The sequence below is a fragment of the Chrysemys picta genome, chromosome 1 (assembly GCF_011386835.1).
Source record: "Chrysemys picta bellii isolate R12L10 chromosome 1, ASM1138683v2, whole genome shotgun sequence".
Taxonomy (NCBI): Eukaryota; Metazoa; Chordata; order Testudines; family Emydidae; genus Chrysemys; species Chrysemys picta.
This window is the reverse complement of record NC_088791.1, coordinates 56,751,553-56,759,169: the sequence shown is the minus strand read 5'-3', so window position 1 is coordinate 56,759,169 and position 7,617 is coordinate 56,751,553.

Sequence of the window (7,617 nt, the reverse complement as noted above, 5' to 3'; positions counted from 1 at the left end):
TCTGTTCAATAGGAATAGCAAAAATACACATTTCATAAATAGGTAAGAAAATCAAGTATTAGACACGTCAGTTAAGTTCTGGATGAGCTTAAATAATTAAAATGTGCTTAAATGTGACAAATGGTCCAGTGGTCAAAGTATATTCCTAATAATGCAGTGGTTCTCAAACTTTTGCCTTGCTGACCCCTTTCACACAGCATGCCTGAGTGTGACCCTCCTTATAAATTAAAAACACATTTTTTATGTTTAACACTATTATAAATGCTGGAGGAGAAGCAGTATTACAGGTGGAGGCTGACAGCTGGTGACCTCCCCCATGTAATAACCTCACAATCCCCTGAGGAGTCACAATCCCCAGTTTGAGGATCCCAGTACTAATGGGACTTAGGTTTTTTTAAAGAGCTAAATATAAAGGGTTTGCAGGTCTTCGATCATTTCATAATACATCCTAGGTGTTGGGCATGTACATTAACAGATGGCAACATCACAGTTGTGCTTACTTTGTGGGGGATGTATTTTAATCTCATTTTCTGTAGAGATAATGCATTAGCAGTAATACTTCCTGGTGTGATTTACTTTAGCTCCACTGATTATTTCCATTATTAAAAATGGCTTGTTACTCAATCTGTTGAGACTGCACTGAACAATCTGAAAACTACAATAGAGCCTTTTAAGTCTATTTTATACTGCAATAAAATTTTACATTTCAGCTATTTTTTAAAAATTGCATATATTGTATCAGTGCTGTTAAATACATTTCTCTGATGCTCAGTTAATCCCCTTCCATCCCCTCACTGCTCTGATCTTCCTCCTTTGTCTCTTTTGCCCTCATGTAGGGCAAAGAGGTGTGTTCTTCCATAGGTTTTTTTTCCCCCCCTCTCTTCCCTGCACCTATCAGGTATGTCTCATGTTTTAGCTTAACAACATAATGTCTGTGTAGTACATTGAACAAATCACTATAAAATTGCTAAGTGTTTATTTAAAATAACTGAATCAGGAGCTACTTAGTGCTCCCAACTCTATTTTTAAAAAATGTGAAGTTAGACCCTCCATGATTAAAAAGCACTGCCACAGAAGAAACTTTAGAAACATACTTCAGCAGTGAAAATGTTTTTCTCACTGTTTGTCAGGAATTTTATCAGCCCTGTACTTGTGGCTCAGTTGACATGTGCATTTAAACTTTTACTTTGAAGTGGGAATATTAAAGGCTTTCATATTTTAGGTGTTACGGTTTTTGGTAATGAAATGGTGATGTCTAGTTGGATATATGTAGGTAGTATTACTACACTGTACTACTAACTGGGTCAGGGTTAGAAATCTTGCGTGGGATGAAATTTAAGTTTTTGTTTTAAATGTAATTTTAAAAGGAAAATAATAAGACTAGCTGTAGTAATCTTGGGACTCAATCAAATAGAACATATGTGATCTGATCAATACAACTTTCTGAAGTATGGAGCTGTAGTGCCATTACTGCAGCCTATCCAGGGGAGCTGCTACAAAAGGACAGAAAAATCCAACTCCTCTCCAGTTTTGTCAAGGAATTATAGACCTGGAAGAGAACTAGCAAAATGAATGCTCTCTTGTACCACAAAATACCCTATGTAGGCCCTTTCTGTGCCCTCTGGTCCTGTGGTGTAGGTCTGCAGGAAATTTTGTATAGCCCTTGTGACAGATATTACAACTGCATGCAATATCTGTGGGGACCGTTTTGTCTGAAGTGTATGAGTGGTCTATGTAACACTTGCTGGGCCAGGAATTGTATGTAACTCCAAGGGAGGAGGGTTGCACAGTTCCGCTAGGAATTAGGAACAGTAGGAGGTGATTAAGGTGAATCACTCAGGTTGTAAACACCTCCAGAGAGGTACCATCCATCACGAGGTTTGGTTCAAACTGGTTTGGACCCTGGTTCAAACTGGGTCTTCCCAGAAACCAGCAGCCAAAGAAAGTGCTTTTGAAATAAAAAGCCCGTGTTTAAACTGACTTGAGGACTTCTTTCTGTTCCAGCAACTAGATAGGACCATCTGTCCAAGGGCACCAACCTTTGCAGGAGGGTTGGAAAGACTTTGGCCCACTAGGGCCCGATAAGACTGATGGGTGACCTCTGCTAAGCTTTTAGCACCTGTATAGGAACTTGGGTTTTCATATTTTACTGTAATGCTTTTACTTTAAGAATAAATGTGCTTGCTTAGAAAGACTGTGCAGTAACTGGTAACAGTTGGCAGTATGCTGTTCATAGCCTTTGGAGAGAAAGTATAGCAGAACCATGGGCCTTTAGGCAGACTGGCTTGCTAGGGATATCACAGTGTAAGGCAGGCAGCTGTGCAGGCTTAACCCCCCCCCCCCCCCCCCCGAGTCAGTAGGGAGAGAAGTTGGGTGCTCTCAAGGGACCATAGAGGGGGGGATATGGGTTACCATGAAACTATCAGCCCTCTGTCAGGAGTAGGTCTTCAATGGTGCCTCAGGGTGTGGGGGAGAATTGGCTTCTCCACTTACCCTACAGGGTGGGTAGGAGAGACTGTTGTCCCCATTGCTTAATCATCAGACTGCTGATGTGGGGGCTTATGAGCTCCCCGTCACAATCACCTAATGGGCTGGAACCCACCCAAAGCCAGAACATGTCAGACTGCTGCCTTTTAAACAAAAAGTCATGTTAACTGATGGCCAGCAAGCACTGTGTAGTCTCTGCCAATATACAAGCAGCGTGCAAGGTGGAGTGTTACTGCACTTTCCCTCCACACCCCAACCCAGAAAGACAAAGCCTGTGCTTATGGTGAAATATTCTCTTGGACTAGGAAGCAGCCACAGACACTAATGGAGTTGAATAGGGCCTTATGCTATGCGTGCTGAAGTATTCACCCCCTACCACGTTATCTATTCTGTCATATATGTTCACGAGACAAAAGCACTAAGTAGTATCTGGTTAATACTTTCTTGTCAGTGAACACTTAGAAGCAGCACACAATAAGGGCGTTAATAAAAACTGGGACGGTTGTTCCTTGAAATATTACTGGTCATTTGATGGTTGAATGACTCCTTTCTAAAATGCTGTTTGCTTTCATAAAGCACATGGGGAAAGATGTAGCTGCTAGAACAAATGAATGTTAGGAATGTAATGAATAACAACTCAAATCCCCTAGTTTATTTAGTAGATTTGTTAATAGGAAAATATGATGATGAGCAAGTGATAAATTACTTTTGAAACACTCATACGGCAAAAGGTAAATATGGGAGAAATGAGATTTTTAAATTAAGAAGTTAACTTGTGTTAGAGGTTTGTATAACAAATCAAGCTGTTAATATCATTTGCTCTATGTAGGCATTGGATAAATCTAAAAGTGATTAAAATACTGTTTATGGAAACTTTCCCCCAGTACATATGTATTGAATGTAAAACCCCTTCAAACACTTCAGTTAACTAAATCTCTCCTTACTATCTATTTTGTAATTTCAGTTTATCAATAAAAAATGAAATTTTGGTTCATTATTATCTGGGGTTTTCTGTAATATCTTTCAGCAAGAACTCACATTATAAAGCCATCATGAATAAGTATGTCATTGTCAACATATGTTTAGACACTGCACAGAATAAAAACATTGCCAGGGGAGAGATGTGCTCATGGGAAACAAAATCCTCCAATTGCTGCTCGTGATGAGTATCAGCCTGTTCGAGGGTTGAGGAAGCAGTGGGCAGCTGCTTCTATAAAGCAGCAGAGAGGCCTTCAGAGTGGGGGAAAGCTCAGTGCCTTTCACACGTGAAGCTTGTGAATTTTAATGAAAACTATAAAGCCGTGTACCGCGCTCTGACTTTGAAAGAAAAATCTGAATTTATAACTACCACCTTGGCACCCATGCAAGATACATTGTGGTATATTTCAACAATCGCAGTGCAGTTACAATGTCCATTGTACACCACATGTGGGAATACTATAAAACAGTATAAAGAGATTAAATGATGCTGAGCTGAATTTTGGCCTAAAATGAGGATAATTTAGAACTTCAGTAGAGGAGTATTCAAATTGAGGGGAGAACAACTCTGGTATATTAGCACTTCATCAAGGTGTCCTGGCCTGCTGCTATGCTGCCTTTCTGACCAACTGGGGAGAAAGCTTCTTTGGGGAGTTTGAAGGTGGCACATAAAAATAGAGGAAAGCGTCCAGAAAGAAGGCTGAGATAAAGGTCAATGATAAGCAAGTTTAAAGTGAGGTTGGAGGAACAAGTGGTATAATGAATCCTTACCACATACAGTACTATAACAACTCCCTTATCTGGTAGTTTGATAGAAGGAGGCTGCCTTTGAAGGGATTTTCTAGCAGGTCTGAGAAGGGCCTGTCCCTTGGCTTCTTCCACTCCACCACTTCCTCTTAGGAGTTTGTGTACCAGTGGATGAGAAGCATGATGGGTCCTGCCATTGTTCGTTTGAGTCTCATGCCTTGGATGAGTAAATTGTGATGATCTATAGGTCTCCATGACATTAATATGCAAAAAGGTTTGGAACTTCCATTAAGAACTGATCCTTTTGCCACCATCCTCCTCTTCCCTCCCCTCCCTTCCCCATCAGAGCCTTTTATTTCAACATACAAAGTACAGGGATCTCAGATTGCCGGCTTGGTAGGGGCAGAACTGGCTGAGAAAGGAGCCTAGTGGTTATATTGCTAACACAGACACCATGCGGTCATCACCCTCTCTGCGATAGCAGCATTCACTCTGGAGCCCTAGGGCTCTGTAGGGTAATGCCAGCTCTCCTACAATGTATCATTCCCAATCCGAAGGGGGGGGGGGGGCTTTCGAGCAGGACCTTCCAATGACCTCCCTCTTCCTTACTTAAACTTCATTAGGTGGCCCGTGCACAGATCTGAGTCCAGCTTGGGGGGGGCGGGGTAGCTGAAGAACCCAGGCTGAGCTGGCTGGGTGTACACGCAGGGAGGGAGGCTGCCCGCGCCCTCTGCCAGCTCCTACACTGGGGCTGACCATGCAGTGCCTGTTGACCCAGCGCTCCCCTCCTCTCCCCAAGTAGAGTAACTAGTGGTGCTGACTTGCTGCTCTGAAAAGCATGATTGGCATTCCAGACCTGAGCTACCAGCTCCCTGCTCAGCCTCCATCTAGCATGCACTGGGAACAGAATTTAGCTCAGTGACAACTGTGGCTCCAGCAGTGACCCAATCTGAGGCTCCTAGATCATGTGCTCCCCTAGGCTGGTTCAGCCATCCCAGCTGAGACAGGAACAGGTTCTGGGTCAGTGGCAGCAGCAGCAGCAGCAGCATTTTTCTTTGCCTCCTCCTTGAGCTGTTTCTTCTTCAGCTTGTGCTCCTTGTGCTGTTTCTTCTCCATTTCCTGCACCAGCTCCTGGAATTTGGCACTGCGGTAGTCCACCTTGTGGTCAAAACGCTCCTGGGCCTCGGCCAGCAGATGCTCCCGCCAGGCATTGTCCTCCCGCTCCTTCTCTTTGCGTGCTGCCTTCTCCCGCTGCCAGTCCTCGATCATCTGCAGCATCTTGGCCTCCTTTCCAAGGCAGGAACAACAGCACTTGCATTTATAGTACAATCTGGAGTTGGACTTCATTCTTTAACTGCCTCTGGCCCAGAGTGGTCCTGCGTTGCTGGTACCAAGTCATCTGAGCTCAGAGTCCCCAGACCTATCTTAGCTATGTGGTGTTGATAGTGATATGCTACATTCCTGCTGATGGCAGGGATTCTCCCATCAGTATAAGTAATCCACCTCCCAGGGAGGGGTTAGCTAGGTCAATGGAAGAATTCTTCTATGAACTGAGCACGGTCTATAGCTGGGGTTTGGTTTGTTTAACTGTTGCCCCCCATGTAGACACAGCTAGTTGACAAAAGACTGCTTCTGTCGACATAGCTAATATTGTCCGGAAAGGGGGTGTTCCTACATAGACAGAAAAAGCCCATTGTCAGTGTAGGCTGCACCTACACTATGGGGCAATCCTAAGGTATGTCTACAGTGCAATAAACACCTGCATCTGGCCTGTGTCAGCTGACTTGGGCTCATGGGGCTATCAAATTGCAGTGCAGATGTATGGGTTCAGGCTGGAGCCTGGGCTCTGGGACCACACAAGGGGGGGTGGGTCTGAGAGCCTGGGCTCCAACCCAGCCATCTACACTGCAAATTTAGAGTCCCACAAGTCCGAGTCAGCCGATATTGGCCAGCTGTGGGTGTTTATTACACTGTAAACATACCCATAGTGTAGATGTATGCTAAAAGCTACATTTAGTCTCTACTTGGGAGGTAGGCAGAGGCAGTGAAATTTCACTTTAAATCAGTGAAATATTTTCTGCAAAATGTGGTCTTCTAGCAGCTGAACTACCACGATCTGAAGTGCCTCAGATGCATGGGCTCAAACACTGAAAAATAAATCTTTAAGCATACATGTTTGGGTACAGTAAGCACTGGAGCAGGGATCAGCAGCCTTTGGCACGTGGCCCACCAAGGTAAGCACCCTGGCAGGCTGGGCCGGTTTGTTTACCTGCCGCGTCCGCAGGTTCAGCCAATTGCGGCTCCCACTGGCTGCGGTTCGCCGTCCCAGGCCAATGGGGGCTGCAGGAAGCGGTGCGAGCCAAGGGACGTACTGGCCGCCGCTTCCTGCCACCCCCATTGGCCTGGAATGGCGAACCGCGGCCAGTGCGAGCTTTGATTGGCCGAACCTGTGGACGCGGCATGTAAACAAACCGGCCCGGCCCACCAGGGTAAGTACCCTGGCGGGCCGCGGGCCAAAGGTTGCTGATCCCTGCACTAGAGTCTACTTACACCATACATTGGCCCTCAACCCTGTGATACTCATGTGAAAATGGACACCCTGGTGCTCAATTTTAAAACAACCAGTTTAGTATAATTCACAAGTGCATCCTATCTTCTGTCAGATGGTGTATCACTTACTGCTTGAAGGTCCTAGAAATACTTATTAAAAAGTAAGGTGTATTAACTGTTTGAACATCATTTCTCTTGGTTTGAAATAACACCATTAATAAGATGTAGTTTAGATTATTCTGACAGTGTTTCAAATCTCTTGTGAGTATAATGATATTAAAAGTGAATGCTTCCTAGTGTTATGCCAACTCCACTTTGAGTTATGTCAGAATACAAATATATCTAATTAATGGTTAAAGTTCTAAAAGAGCCTTCAGTATCTATTGGTAACTAATGCTTGTTCATATAGTAATTCATCCATGTCCAAAATATCCATATAAAGCAGTGGGGTGTAAGAACAGCTGTTATGATTTAACTATACTTTGAATACACTCCTTTTAAAAGGCTTACTTGTTCTGAACATGTAGCTGAATCTAAGTGAAGTGTGGTGTTCTTAAATTGTACAACTAATCTATAAACAAATTTAGTATTTTTATTTGTAATGTGTCAGTTCAAAAGATAAGTATGAAGTTTATTCATGTTAAGGAAAGTATTTGGAAAACTACCTTTGGCAGTTGAGTCTACGAGGGGCAGCCATTTTACCTAAATGACATTTTATTTTAAAACAAACAGCCAACACATTTGTTTGGAACCTTTGGTCTACAGGACCAAGAACTAGGTTTTCTGTTAAAAGAAATGAAATTTATGTATGGTGAATTGATCCAAATACTTAAAGTTAGGAAGCAAAACAAGCCA